Below are 15,716 nucleotides of genomic sequence, written 5' to 3'. Positions count from 1 at the left end.
ATCTGACAAAGAACTATAATCCAAAATACACAAAGCACTCTTAAAACCCAGCAATATGGAAAATGAACAATACAGTTTTAAAAATAGGCAAAAGATCTGAACAGACATCTCACCAAAGAAGGTAGAGTTTCGGCAAATAAACATATGGTTTATAAAGAAATGGCAAATAAACATATGAAGAGATGCTCCATATCATCTGTCATCAAGAAAATGTAAATTAAAACAACAATGAAATAGCACTTACATACCTATAAGAATGGTGAAAATCCAAAACACTGATAACACTAAATGCTGGCAAGAATACGGAGCAACAAGAGCTCTCGTTCATTACTAGTGTGACTACTATATGGTACAGTTACCTTGGAAGACAGTTCAGCAGTTTCTTGCAAAACTAAATATACTCTTACCATACAATCCAGCAATCATGCTCTTTGGTATTTACCCAAACAAATGGAAAATTTATGTGTATACAAAAACCTACATATGGATGTTTATAGCAGCTTTTTTCATAATTGCCAAAACTTGGAAGCAACCAAGATGTCCTTAAGTAGCTGAATAAATGGTGATATGTCCAGACAATGAAATATTTTTAAATGCTAAAAAGAAATGAACTATCAAGCTATGAAAATACAGGAAAGAACCTTAAATGCATATTACTAAGTGAAAGAAGACAACCTGAAAACTCTACATACTGTATGGTTTTAACTATATAACATTTTGGAAAAGGTAAAACTATGGAGATGGTAAAAAGATCAGTCGTCTCCAGGGTTTGGGGAGGGGGAGGGATGAATAGGCAAAGCGCAGAGGATTTATAGGGCTGTGAAAGTATTCTGTGTAATACTGTAATGGTGGATCTATATCATTATACATTTGTCCAAACCCATACAATGGGCACCACTAAAAGCGAACTCTGATGCAAAGTATACTTTGGGTGATAATGACATATCAATGTAGGTTCATCAATTGCAACAAATGCACCACTGTGGTGTGGGATATTGGTAATGGAGGAGGCCAGATGTGGTGCAAGGGAAGGGGGCATATGAAATTCTACTATTTCTGCTTAATTTTGCTGTAAAATGAAAATTGCTCTAAAAATAGTCTATTTTTTAAAATGTGCATGCAATCACATATGCAAATCTTTACTCAGCCTCTTCTATGGCCCATCTTCTCAGGAGACACTGAAAGCTAATTACTTGATTAGACAATGGGTCTTTAGATGTGATAAGGTCTAAGCACAACCAAAAACACAAGTAACAAAAGAAAAAAACAGATAAATTGGACTTCAGCAAAATTAAAAATGCTTGTGCTACAAATGCTACCATCAAGAAAATCAAACAATAACCCACCGAACAGGCGAGTGTTTTTTTTCCCACATAAAAAAGGCATCATTTTTATTTGGTATACTTTCATTTCAGAACAAAATAAACAAAAAAGCACGATACACAACATCCAATATCCTGTTATAAAGGTAGAAAGAGAATGGGGTGTAAGGCTCTTGTTTCCTGCCTTAGACACATGGACAGGAGAGAAAAACACTAGACATCAGCAGAGGGAGCCAGGTGGGATAAGGCCACTCAAGGCTGTGGGACAGAGCCACTCAAGGAACCATGGGGACACTACACAAGGGCACAAGGTTTCCAAATATAAACTCCTAGTCTACTTCTTTCATGCGACATCCATTCTCCTTCCTCTCAAGCAGGGGATCTCATCAGAAAAAATAGCACTGGATTCCTCTGCTGTCACTTCATCTTCCTCAGTACCTAGACCTGGCTTGATCATGCAGTAGATGCAGTTGGAGTGGGTCTGGGGATTCTCAAGGAAAAAGCCAGAAAAGAACAGAGCAGTTTCAAACAGCAGCGGCACCAGGTCCTTGACAGTTTTGCCATTCTTGTCTGTCTCAGCCTTCTGCTGCAGTGTCTCCACAACGGGGTGGTCGGGTTGATCTCCAGGCACTTTTTGGCCACCATGTAGCTCATTAGAGAGTTGTCTCCAAGTGCCTGGGCCTTCATGATTCACTCTGTATTGGCTGTCCAGCTGTAGGTGCTGGTCACAATGCAGCAGGGTGAAGACACAAGCCTATTGGAGGTTGTCACCTTTTCAACATTCTTATCTAAGATTTCATTCATGAGCTTGCAGAGGTCCTCAAAGTTTGCCTTGCTCTCCTCCATTTTCTTCTTCTCCTGTCATCCTCAGGTAGTTCCAGACCCTCCTTGGTAATGGAGACCAGGCTTTTCTTATCAAACTCATTGAGCAGCTGCACGTAGTACTCATCAGTGGGCTTGGTCTAGTACACCACCTCAAAGCCCCGCTTTGAGAGGTGTCTACCTGCTCTTTGCTCTCACCACTGATGTAATAGATGGACTTCTGTGCCTCCTTCACGTGAGAGACATACTCTGATGGAGACCATCTCATCTTCAGACTGGGAGGTGTGTTGGACAGCAGCTCAGACAGACCTCCCTGGTTAATGGAGTCCTCATAGATCCCAAGCTTCAGATTGTTAGAGAATGCCTCACAGAATTTATTGTAATTCTCATTGACTTCTGCCAGCTCAGAGAAGGGCTCAAGCCACTTCTTAACAACGTTTTTGTGAATGACTTTCAAGATTTCGCTCTGCTGGAGCACTTCTCAGGAGATGCTTGTGGGCAGATCCTCAGAGTCAAATAGTTCAAGTAATTAAATAGGGAAAGAGATTGACAGCAAAACTGACGATTAAAAGAGAGTGCGTTCAATTCACAATTGCAGATATGTAACCAACCTGAGTGCCCATCAACCAACAAGTGAATAAAGAAAATGTATATGTATACCATGGAATACTACTCAGCCATAAAAAGGAATAAAATAATGTCTTTTGTAGCAACTTGGATAGAGCTGGACGCCATTTTTCTAAGTTAAGTGACTCAGGAATGGAAAACCAAATATCGTATGTTCTCACTTATAAGTGGGTGCTAAGCTATGAGGATGAAAAGGCATAAGAATAATATACTGGACTTTGGGAACTGTACAGGGGGAGTTGGGGGGGTGAGAGATAAAAGACTACATATTGGGTACTGTGTACACTGCTTGGGTGATGGGTACAGCAAAAATCTCAGAAACCACCACTAAAGAACTTACCCATGTAACCAAAACCACCTGTACCCCAAAAACTATTGAAATAAAAATTAAAAGAGTGCATTAAGTAGATACTTTTAGAAAAAAAAACACATAATATCTCTTATCCCCACCAATGTTTTTGTGTGTTTGTTTGTTTTTGTTTTTTGTTTTTTGAGATGAAGTCTTGCTCTGTCACCCAGGCTGGAGTGCAATGGCATGATCTCAGCTCACTACAACCTCTGCCTCCTGAGTTTCAGCAATTTTCCTGTCTCAGCCTCCTGAGTAGCTGGAATTACAGGCACCCACCTGTAATTTTTGTATTTTTAGTAGAGACGAGGTTTCACCATGTTGGCCAGGCTGGTCTCGAACTCCTGACCTCGTGATCTGCCCACCTCAGCCTCTCAAAGTGCTGAGATTACAGGTGTGAGCCACCATTCCCAGCCTATCCCCACCAATGTTATACAGACTCAGTAGCAAGTAGAATATATGTAATTGTAATTTTTGCAGAATTGTTTTGTGTACTCTAACCATAAATAAAATAAGCTTTGAGAATTATATTTAGTTTTCTGTTATCTAAAACACACTTCAAAAATGTTGCAGCTATGAAAACAGTGGAGAATTTTCAGGCCAATTTCTTCATGAAAGCCTGACCCTGTAGGGCTAAGTGGAAAAGCAAAGCCTCAAAACTTCTGGAGTCCTTTGTACCCTCATGAATAATGCAAACACTTGCCCTCAATTCCATAACCTTCCTGGGCAGAAGAACTGACACTGGAGTCCAAGGCACATAGAAAAGGGGATGTGCTGGGGTAAGGGTCAGATCTAGACCTGCCTTCCCTCCTTCTCACCGAACCCCCACCACCACCACTAAACCTCTTGGAACTGCTCTGATCTGAGCCAGAGCATCAGAAACGTGTCCCAAATGTCAAGTCAAGCTTGGAGCAACTAACTTTGAGGGATACTCATCTACTTTAAATTTTGGATATTTTTTAAAATATTTGAAACAAAAGTCATCTCTGTAATGCCTTTTCAGTCATTTTTTAATCTTTTTTGGACTAAGGTGTTTAAGTCAATAATTTAAAGAAACACACACACGGGTATGTGTGTGCACACGCGTGTGTATAGCATTAGAAATGACAATCAAAAAGTTGAACTTCAGTTAATCACTTCATTGGTTGTGAGTTTCACTTCCCAGCAAGCATCCACTAATTAATATTTGTTAGTCTCTGTAGCAGAATGAACAGACCCCAAAATCACAAATAATCCTTTGATTTAAACAGGAGAAGAATTTATTTCCTTTAAAAGCAAGAACGAAGACAAATACTGTATGATCTCACTTAAGTGTCGAATCTAATAAAGTTGAACTCATGGAAGCAGAGAACAGAATGGTGGTTATCAGGGGCTGTGGGTGGGGGGCTGGGGGAGGTTGGTCAAAGGGTACGAAATTTTAGTTAAAACAGGAGGAATAAGTTCAAGACATCTACTGTGCAACGTGGTGACTCTAGTTAATAACAATATATTGTATACTTGAAAATTGCTACGAGAAGATTTTGTGTTCTCATCACAAATAAATAAACATTTAGGGTAATGCATACATTAATTAGCGCAATTTAGCCATTCCACACAATGTAGACATAATTCAAAAACTCATGCCATATACCATAAACATATATACAATTATTTGTCAATTTAAATAAATAAATAAGGAACGACAGTTTGATTAATCAAAAATGAGGGAGGGAGGATTTACACTAGATCCAGTCAACCAATAGCCAGGCTTTGTTTGTGGCTACTTAAATAGTAGAAAAGGACATAGTTTCCACCCATTCTACAACAGTATGATAAGCTAAGCAGTCATGACAAAATTCAATTACTTATTTTCACTATTTTTTCAATCATTTCAAGAGTGTTTGGTTCTATTCTATATGATTATTTAAGTATTTGCCTTACTCCCAACATTTTTGTCCTAATTATTGGGAACGTTATAGTTTCTAAAACACTGATTTCTGGCTTAACTATGAATTTTGCAAGTATAGTTTGTCCATACTAACTGGAAAAGAAAAAGTGATCCTATGTAATCACATGGGACAGTAACGGAAGAATATGGAAAGATGCTCTTAGAAAAAATTATCAAAGATTTGGAAATGGGCAAAAGACTACTGAGTGTCCTTTCAGTGAAGTGCTGGGTATTATCCAAGTGACTATTCCAGGATTGTCTGGTTCTATCCAGGTATGCACCTTTGATTGATTGTCTTCCCATTATTTAGGCTATTTTATAACTCTGTAAAGGTAGAAGTTAAGCTATAGAAACTGTTAGTAATGCAAACAATTATTCTCCATTGAAATGCAAATACACTGTATCTGGAAATATAACAAATTTCTGCCCTACAGAAAGAATGATCTCAAACATTACATTTCATTGCCATATAAGACAGCAACATCCAACAAAATATATGTACAATGCAAGCCACAGATGTAATTTTAAATTTTTTTTTTTTTGAGATGGAGTCTTGCTCTGTTGCCCAGGCTGGAGTGCAATGGCATGATCTCCACTCACCACAACCTCTGCCTCCTGGGTTCAAGCGATTATCCTGCCTCAGCCTCCAGAGTAGCTGGGATTACAGGTGCATGCCACCACACTCAGCTAATTTTTTTGTTTTTTTGGAAGAGACTGGGTTTCTCCATGCTGGTCACGCTGGTCTCGAACTCCCGACCTAAGGTGATCCACCCGCCTCAGCCTCCCAATACTTTGGGAGGGATTACAGGTGTGAGCCACAGCACTCGGCCGTAATTTTGCATTTTCTAGTAGCGCACTGAAAAGGATAAAAACAGGTGAAATTCATTTTAATAATACATTTTATTTAATTCAATTATGTCCAAAATATTATTTCAGCAAGTAGTCAACATAAAAAATACTGAGATAGTTTACATTCTTTTTTTGTATACTATGTCTTTGAAATGGCTAACGTACTTTATATTTACAGCACATCTCAATTCATACTAGCCACAATTCACATGCTCAATAGTCACGTGGTTAGTGGCTACCATATTGAACAGTGCAGCTCCAGTTTTTCTTTGTCTGCACAGATCTGGATAATTCAACTATTACATCTCCCCATGCAAATATTTGTTAAAACACTTTTGGTGTCAACCCTAGATATTTCTTCAGCTCCTACTATGTTCCTGGCTGTTCGCTACTTATTAGGATGGGTATAAAAACTATAATAAATGTCCCCTGACCTCAAAAAGTAAGATGAGGTAAAACATATAAATAATTTAAAAAATTTTTCAAACAAGATTACATGTAAATGAATTCTTGAATTTAGTGGGCAGTAGAGAAGTGAAAAATCAATATGATAGGCACATTCAAGGAGGAGACTTGGGAGGGAAGAGAGGAGCCAGGGATATTCAAGACTTAATAAACAGAATGAGGAAGGAAAGGGATGAGTTAATGATTACAGAAAACAGAAGTTACTGGCCTGCTGTTATTTATTTATGTATTTTGCCTGATTTTGTCAAACATTCCATTTCTTTGTTTCAGATCATAGTTTTCATAACATATGGTTGTCTTAGGCAAATAAATTAAAATAACTTTAGATTGAATATAGATCTTATCTATTGTATGTTATATGATCTCAACTCTGCTCTAAAAAATGCATTTTTGAAAACAGGAAAAAAACATCCAACATGGCCCAGACAACTGGATTGATTATGGTGGAGTAAAGGATGATACTGCTTCTTTCAAGATTGCTATACCTTTTGTTACCTTTTTTCAATAATCATGCAATATTTTACAATTAGAAAAAAAAATGTGTACTGTTTATATTATGTAAAGATGTTTTATTCATTTGATGGTTCCAGAAATTCTGAAATGATGTTGGACAAATAGATGTATCTGAACACCCCAGTATGACCCCTTGATGTCTAAATACCAGAACAGTAGTCCAGGATCTTTTATATCACATATTCCAGAACCACAGGCTATTGTACTGATAAATTGTGGAGTAAGATTTTATCCATTTTCCATCAATTTTGTCTTGCAATGTGAGAAGAGTCAAGTCTTGCTGAAGTTAATAAGTGGCCATCTGGGGCTTATTTTACTTTTCGAAAAGCAGATTGCTGAAGGTGACTGCCTTGTTGTTAAGAAAGGTTCATGGCTAATGATTTTGACAAGTAAAGCTGTCCAACTGCCTAAGGTGATTCATTTGATCACTCATCTTCTGTTAGTCACGCAGCTGATGGGAATTTTACACACAGCTTTCATGTTTGGCCTTTGCCTTCATGATTTTAGCTCATAGAGCAAACTATTGTCATATCTTCCAGTTAACTTGACTAAGCAGCCCTTGAAGAATAACTGGCTACTTTACTTTCACTTTGCACACCCTACCTCTAGCACAATCATTAGGCATGGCTTATCTTTCTTTGCTTTTGCTGTTTACTAATTACTATTAACCATTGCCCTTTGTCCACTTCATTCTGACTTTTTCCACTTACTCAGCTATTTCTCATCTTTCTCACACCCGCTCCTTATTTAGCCCAGTAGTTTCAAATTAACTTCTTGAAATAACGCTTGCACATTTTCAAAATGCTAGAACATTTCGTAGATTTATAATAATATGGCTCTGTAAGTGTGATAATGCCTTATATTAGTCAAATTCGCAGTTTTTTCTTGATCAACCATGGTATTGATGGACTTATGAATTTATAGGGAATTTTTCAAGCAGGTGTAGACCTAAAGAAGTCCTGGCCCAGCATGTTGGCTCACATCCCAGCACTTTGGGAGGCTGAGGTGGGCAGATCACAAGGTCAGGAGATCGAGACCATCCTGGCTAACATGGTGAAACCTTGTCTCTACTAAAAATACAAAAAATTAGCCAGGCGTGGTGGTGAGTGTCTGTAATCCCAGGTACTAGGGAGGCTGAGGCAGGAGAATCGCTTGAACCCAGGAGGTGGAGGTTGCAGTGAGCCGAGATCGTGCCACTGCACTCCAGCCTGGGCGACAGACCGAGTTGCTGTCAAAAAAAAAAAAAAAAAAAACTTGCTTGTATTCATGGAGTTAGATAGTGAGGGGGGTCGGGGGGAAGGTATGAACTATAGAAAAGAGTATGCAAATAGATATGAGTAAGGGTGTCCATCACAGTGTTCTTTATGCTAACAAAAACTTTAGAAACAACCTGAATATCCAAAGGGGAATAGTGGAGGAAAAATTGTTGTATCTCTAAACAGTGAAACAACAGGCAGCCATTTGCATATTCATTGTGATATTATTTGAGCAAAGTGTTACTAAGAATAACCTCTTGACATAAAAGAATTAAAAAGAACTTTAGCAGCTGACAATGAGAACAGCTTTATGTTATTGCCATAATATATGATCTCACTCATTTGCCTGTGAGCCTTTGATGATCCTCCGTCTTCTGGATGAGATATCTTTGCTCTCCTCCTGCTTCCCCCAGCCAATCTCCAAGATTTGCATTTTCAAGTTTGTGGGGATAAATCACTTGTTAGTTGTGGTAGCCACGTGGTCAATTTGCACATTTCTTTCATTAAGAAATTCAAAATGTTGTGCTAGGAGGGCAGAGGAGATTTCGGAAGACTCTTTGAGGAAAAAAATTGTACCACTGGGAACCTATGTCCAAAGCATTAATGTCATTAGATTAACTCAGCTATATAGGAAGCTGTTGAAAGATTTCCATATAAATAATCTGTTTATTTCCCTGCATTCACAGCCTCCTCTCCCCATTGCTGGCCCCATTTAATTCCCATTCCAGAAACAAAATCCAATCAATGTGGCTGGAGCATTTGGACCTGAGTGGAGCCTTAAGGAATGGCAAAACATTTTGTAGGCAGGGCATACGGAGAAAAGTCTAGCACACTGGTGTTAAACCGTGGGGCTCAGAAGGAGTGTGAGGTGCCCTGAAGTCCAGGAGAGTCTGATCCAGTCTAATCCACCAGAGTAATAGATTCGGCTGGAAGGCGAGTAGAAGGTATGACCTGGGGAGCCGCATTAAGAAGATCCTTTTGAATATTTAATATGAGAGTTGAAATGTCATTTAGTAGTTGATGGGAAGCCCCTGGCACAATCCTTCTCAATAAGCATCACACAGGGAGGGGAGCATCACACACTGGGGTCTGTTGGAGGGAAATAGGGGAGGGACAGCGGGGGTGGGTGGGGAGTTGGGGAGAGACAGCATGGGGAGAAATGCCAGATATAGGTGAAGGGGAAGAAGGCAGCAAATCACACTACCATGTGTGTACCTATGCAACAATCTTGCATGTTCTTCACATGTACCCCAAAACCTAAAATGCAATAAATAAATAAATAAATAATAAAATAAAATTAAAAAACAAAGAAAAAACCTTCAATACAGCTGGGTGCAGAGGCTTATGTCTATACTCCCAACACTCTGGGAGGCCAAGACGGAAGGATCCCGTAGGCCCAGGGTTTTGTGGTTATAGTGAGATATGATCATATCACTGTACTCTAGCCTGGTGACAGAAAGAGACTTTGTCTTCAAAAAAATTAAGAAATAATAAATTTAGGCCAGGCACAGTGGCTTATGCCTATAATCCCAGCACTTTGAGAGACCAAGGCAGAAGAATTGCTTGATCCCAGGAGTTTGAGACCAGCCAGCATAACATGGCAAAATCCTGTCTCTACAAAATATAAAAATAAAAATTAGCTGGGTGTGGTGGTACATACCTATTGTCCCAGCTATTTGGGAGGCTGAAGGTGAGAGGATAACTTGAGTCTGGGAAGTTGAGGCTGCAGTGAGCTGTGATTGTGCCACTGCACTCCAGCCTTGGTGACAGAGCGAGAACTTATCTCAAAATAATAATAATAATAGGCCAGGTGTGATGTCTCATGCCTGTAATCCCAGCACTTTGGGAGGCCTGAGGTCAGGAGTTCAAGACCAGTGTGGCCAACATGGTGAAACCTCATCTCTACTAAAAATACAAAAAATTAGCCGGGCTTGGTGGTGGGCACCTGCAATCCCAGCTACTTAGGAAGCTGAGGTAGGAGAATCACTTGAACCCAGTAGGCGCAGGTTTCAGTGAGCAGAGATTGCGCCATTGCTCTCCAGCCTGGGCAACAAGAACAAAACTCTGTCTCATAATAATAATAATAATAACAATAATAATAATAATAAAAGTTTAAAAACCCTTCAATAGCTACTTACAGCCCTCCAATTTAACAGTATACTCCTTACCCTGGCATTTACAGCTTTCATGATCTGTCTCCAATTTACCATTCTGCCATTTCTATTCACATGCACATTGCACATACCACACTGATAACTGTTTAACACATTTTCCTATACCTCCTCTATATATACTTTATAATTTGTTTTGGAGTTGTTTGAAGATGTGTTTTTTCAAACCACTGGACAATGCTCCTTGATTTTAGGATCCTTGTCTGATCCCATTCTGTGTTTCTTTCAATATCTTTTTAGCATCTACACGTTGTAGGCACCAGAAATAATTTGTGGATGAACATTGGGCTTGCTGAAGAATACTAAGAACTTTGGCTCCAAGTTTTTTTTATCAAAATTAAAAAAAAAAAGCATCACACATGTAACTCTTCCAAATGACTTGTGGCCTCCCCTGCTGCAACTAAGAACCATGGCTGTAAGAAAACAGCAGTCAGATAAAACCAGGTCAAGAAAGAGGCAGAAAAAAGCCCTTGACTGGAATTTAACAGCAGCAAAGTGATAACCGTGGTAAAAAGCCAGCCTTCTGACCCCTGAGCTTTGTATTCAGCTTTCTGTTCTCCCATTTTGATTACTTTTGCACTTTCCTCCAGGATACCCTTTCCCTTATTCTCTAGCTGAACAATTCAGGGAAAACCTTTTTCTTTGTGTTTCTGTGGCAGAGTGGAAGCAGACTGACATTTTCCCCAAATTGCATCGTAAACTGCCAAGGGGTGGGGAAAAGAAAGCAAGAAGCCGAGAATAGCCCAAAAAGTCAATGTTCCCAAGTAAAGATTTGGAGTACAAAATTCCCTAAGTAGGTAATGTCATTAAAGCAGTGGGCCTGAGAGGTGCTGCTGTTAAAGAAGCGCCATCCAAACAATAACCTAATCCCTACATAAAGGGATGCAATGATACAGAGTGCACAACTCTTACTAAAATCCTCTTTCCTCTCCCATTTTCAGGTATCCCAAAATTCCCAGAAATTTTTCACTATCCTATCCAAGAAGTTACTCTCCCATCCATGCTACCCTTGATTAACTCTCTCTTCCACAAACCATCCCATATGTCACTTCCCGAAATATCACAAAGTCTGTGCTACAAACCACTACACTTCTCTCTCCGTCTCTCTCTCCCCTTTCCACTTCCCTCCTCTCCCTCCCCTTCTCCTTCATTAACCTGGGCCTTTCCTGAACACCTTGTCACAGGCAGGAAAAAAACAAAGGCTGTGAACGTATAAATGTCATATTTTCGTCTGATAGCCATTCTTCCTAATCCTTCATCTGCCTGTAAGCTATGTGATCACTAAAGCCTGCCTGTTCTTCAGCACACAGAAAAAATGGCAGTGTTACAAACTCAACCTTATTCTTTTTCAAACCTCCCTTATCTGCTTGGGAGCTGTTGCTCATCTCCAGATTCTTAATGAAGGTACACACCTACTTCACATCTGAAGCAGGGCAGTGGTCGCTAGCACCCCTCGAGCACCCAGTGAATGGTATAGCCCAGCCCAGATCAAGTCACCAAAATCACCTGCTCTGCACTCCTAAAATAACTCACAAAAGACTTCTCTTCCTCTACCCTCAGCCCTCCAACACTTGCCTACATGTAACTGGAGAAGGTGTACTTGTAGAATTTCACTATATAACAATTGCTTAACTTTATTACAGGACTTAGATTCTGGGGGAGTGGGGAAACGGGTAAGCATAAGAGAAAGGAAAAGAAAAGAGAAACAGAAAACTAGTGTCAAAGCTCTGTTTTGATAAGGCCTTAAAAATGTTTATGGACTTCCTTTCCAGTAGACTTTTTTGGTGAAATATATTAGAAAGTTATAGGAACTACAGTGCCATCAGGAACTCTCAGTATTCACCTGGAAGTGAGAATCAAGCATAGTATCCTACTCAGTGTCCCACAGAAAGAAAACTGTAGTACTTGCAGCCAAGTTGAAAATGAAAATCAACTCTTGTGGTAGATCATTTCCAAAGGTGGCCACCAACAATCTTTCTATCCCTGTACACCCCTCCCATCAAGAGGTGGAGTCTATTTTCTCCTGAACTGGTCTCATGACTTGTTTTGGCCAATCAAATGAGGCACAAGTGATGTTCTAGTACTCCTAAGAGCTACAAGAACTATAAGACTTTAAGAACACTTATAATTTCTGCTTTTGTTTTTCTGGAATCAGCTGATAGATTAAAAAGCTCAGGCCAGGCCACTAAATGAGAAGATAGAGGCATAGCCAGCTCCTAGTCATTCCAGCTTAGGCCAGACATGTATGTATGCCATCTTAGACATTCCATCCTAAGCTGAGCTCCCAGCTGAATACAGCCAACACCATGTCTAGCAGAAAAACTACCTAGCTGAGCCCAGTGAATCCACAGAATCCATGAGAACTAGTAGACTGTTATTGTTTTAATCCAGTAAGGTTTGAGGGAGGTTTTACACAGCAAGAGATAACTGAGACAACTCTGTTTATCAATTCAACCAATCTCAGTCAAGGATATCAACAAATCTGGATCCTAGATAAGCTTTTAATTTTCTTACTTTTTATGTTTGAGCTGCTCTTTTGTTACTTGATTGTTCTTGATTGTTCTCAGTCATGCATTCAAGACAGTTTTGATTTTAAATTTTATCCCCCATAGTTCCCATAAGAACAATCAAAATTATTAGAGCTTACTAATTATTATAGATAAACTCTGGTCACTTTATCTATATTACTTATATATAGTTAGTACATAAACTTTCTCTGATTCTGCAGACACTTTGGGTTTTATTATTGGCTTGATTTTTAAATTTTTACTTTCAAAATGTTCTGGGTCTGTATTTGCGGTGATAATTTCCTTTTGAATGTGTTTTTCCAAGCTTATTCATGCTTTTCAAATGTAAATTCACCAGTGTGAGAGCAATATGTATTCAGACAATAGCATTCATCAGATGTCACTGCTGCACTGGAAGGATTCTCCAGGGTTTAACTCTAATCCTTCTCACTTCCTTACTCTATAGAATCTTTGTGTGACTTTATCGATGTCAATGACTTCAATTATCATCTTTAAATGATGACTCTCAAATCCAGACTTCCCATTTGGACTTCCCCACTGAGAGTCAGATATAATTCCAACTGCCCACCAGACATCTCCACTTAGATGCTCTACAGACTTCACAAACTTAACATCTCCGAAATGAAATTCCTTGTCCTCCAAACTTGCTCTTCCCCGCTTAATCTTTTGCTCAATCAATAGTAGCAGCATCCATCCAAAAATATGGCATGTGGGTCTCTTCACCTGATGAGGAGCTCTAGGTCCCATTTATTTCCATATCCCCAAATCTTAGCACAGGACTTAATACACAGTAATGATTACTAAGTGCTTTCCAATTAGTAATTGAATGAACAATGAGTCTCTGCTTACCTCAGTAAGAAATATCAGCTGCTATCTAACCCAGATACATGTGCCAATACTTTTAGCACTATCTAGTCTTATTCAAGGCAAGACTTCCATTAACAGAGAGAACCAAATGGGTCACCACAGGCCATATGCTTGAAAAAGTCTTGACTTCAACGTGCTTATGAAGTACAGCCTTCCCTATCAGGACTGATGTTCATTTGAACAGGTTGCATGATGAACTTATTGCCTCAGTTCCTGATCCCCCGCTGCACCCAAGCCCTGTTCTGAGCAAAGCATGTCACCTTCTTGATTTCAAAAATGAGACCTCTTCCTAGTCATTCATGCTGCCGTAACGCCAAGGTAGTCTTGTACTCTACTGCTGCACCATACCAAATAGCTCTACCTTCTGGGATACACACTTTTAACATTTTTCCCCCAATCACAAATTTCCAGCTAGGTCCAACTAGTTCAATGCCAACTCAGTTGAAATCTTTGATTTCTTTAAGGTGCTGTGTTGCAGATGTTAATTCCTCTTTATTACTGAGTCATATGTGCAGACCCAAGTACTGCCTGATTCACTGTGCCCCACTTCCTCTGAGTAGTTCTACAAGTCCAACCTGCTTCAAAGCCAAACCAGTTTAAGTCATAGACATTTTAAGTTTCTCTCTGTAGCTTAAATGTCTCACTCTCTTGATAGGATCATGACTGACAGCTTATGAACAATGTTTTTAAATATTTATTTCTGCAATAACTGCTTTTGTACTCTGAGATTAATTGATAACATCTTCAATAATAAATTATTTGACGTGGCGACTTCTTTGTGAAATCAAGCACAGTCCCACATATCCATGAGATACCCTCTGGGTTTATAATCCTAGACCCTTAAACACTACTTTTTTTTTAATTCAAATACATTTTCATTTCTGGAGTTGGGGGTGATTATAACGGTTCATTCAAAACACTCTTTAGTAAAACAGTACTTCCCAATTTTGTAACATCTGAATAAAAAAGCAATTTAATCTCCCTGAAAACATTTTTTGGCATTAAAATTCATTATATCCATTTACATAATGATGAGGAAAGCTCAGTGAAACTACCAATCTATTTAACATCTTAGGTTTGATGAAGCACATTAAAACATGAATGTACAGTCAAAAGACAGGTTATTTCATTACCAGACCATGTTATACTACTTAACAAATTCTTATCACCTTCTTCCTGTCCTTTGCCTCTCTATACAGTCTATACAACTACATCATTATAAGTTGAATAAATTAAGGAGAATGTATAAGGTTTAACACATCAGTGAAATGTGAATATATAGATCAACGCCAATGTGCTAACAGCAAAGATCTTAACAGATCTACTTTACTTCTAGGGTAAAATAAACATATTAACAATTTACATGAGAATGGTTGAAACTCAAAAGCCTAAAAGCAAAAATTTGGTTTAGCAATCTTTTCATTAAAGTCTAAAAGTAATCTTTGGATCTCCCTATCAAAATTCCAGCTGGCTTTTATTTTTTCCAGGAGTTGACAAGTTGATTCTAAAATTCATGTGGAAATGCAAGAGATTTACAATAGTCAAAACAATCTGAAAAAGAAGAACAAAGTTGGAGGACTTACACTTACCAATGTCAAAACCTAGTTTAAAGTTATGGTAATCAAAACGGTGTGGCACTGGCATAAGGATAGACACATACACCAATGGAATAGAACTGAGAGTCCAAAAATAAACCCTTATATTTATGGTCAATTGATTTTTGACAAGGGTGCTGAGACAATTCAATGGGGAAAAATAGTATTTTCAACAAATGGTACTGAGACAACATGCAAAAGAATAAAGTTGGACTTCTTCCTCACACTATATGTAAAAATTAACCTAATATGTATCATAAGTCTCAATGTAAGGGCTAAAATTATCAAACACTTAAAAGAAATCATAAGAGTATATCTTGGCCGGGCGCGGTGGCTCAAGCCTGTAATCCCAGCACTTTGGGAGGCCGAGGCGGGTGGATCACGAGGTCAAGAGATCGAGACCATCCTGGTCAACATGGTGAAACCCC

At 38.9% G+C, this 15,716-nt stretch overlaps 1 pseudogene; it reads right to left on the bottom strand.

Moving 5' to 3' along the window:
* Positions 1-1,382: 1,382 nt before the first annotated feature.
* On the bottom strand, positions 1,383-2,661 carry LOC108296615 (annotated as a pseudogene).
* Between the last annotated feature and the right edge of the window lie 13,055 nt (positions 2,662-15,716).

This window comes from Cebus imitator, unplaced genomic scaffold (genome assembly GCF_001604975.1).
Source record: "Cebus imitator isolate Cc_AM_T3 unplaced genomic scaffold, Cebus_imitator-1.0 Scaffold728, whole genome shotgun sequence".
Lineage (NCBI taxonomy): Eukaryota > Metazoa > Chordata > Mammalia > Primates > Cebidae > Cebus > Cebus imitator.
This window is presented reverse-complemented; position numbering and strand designations above follow the sequence as displayed.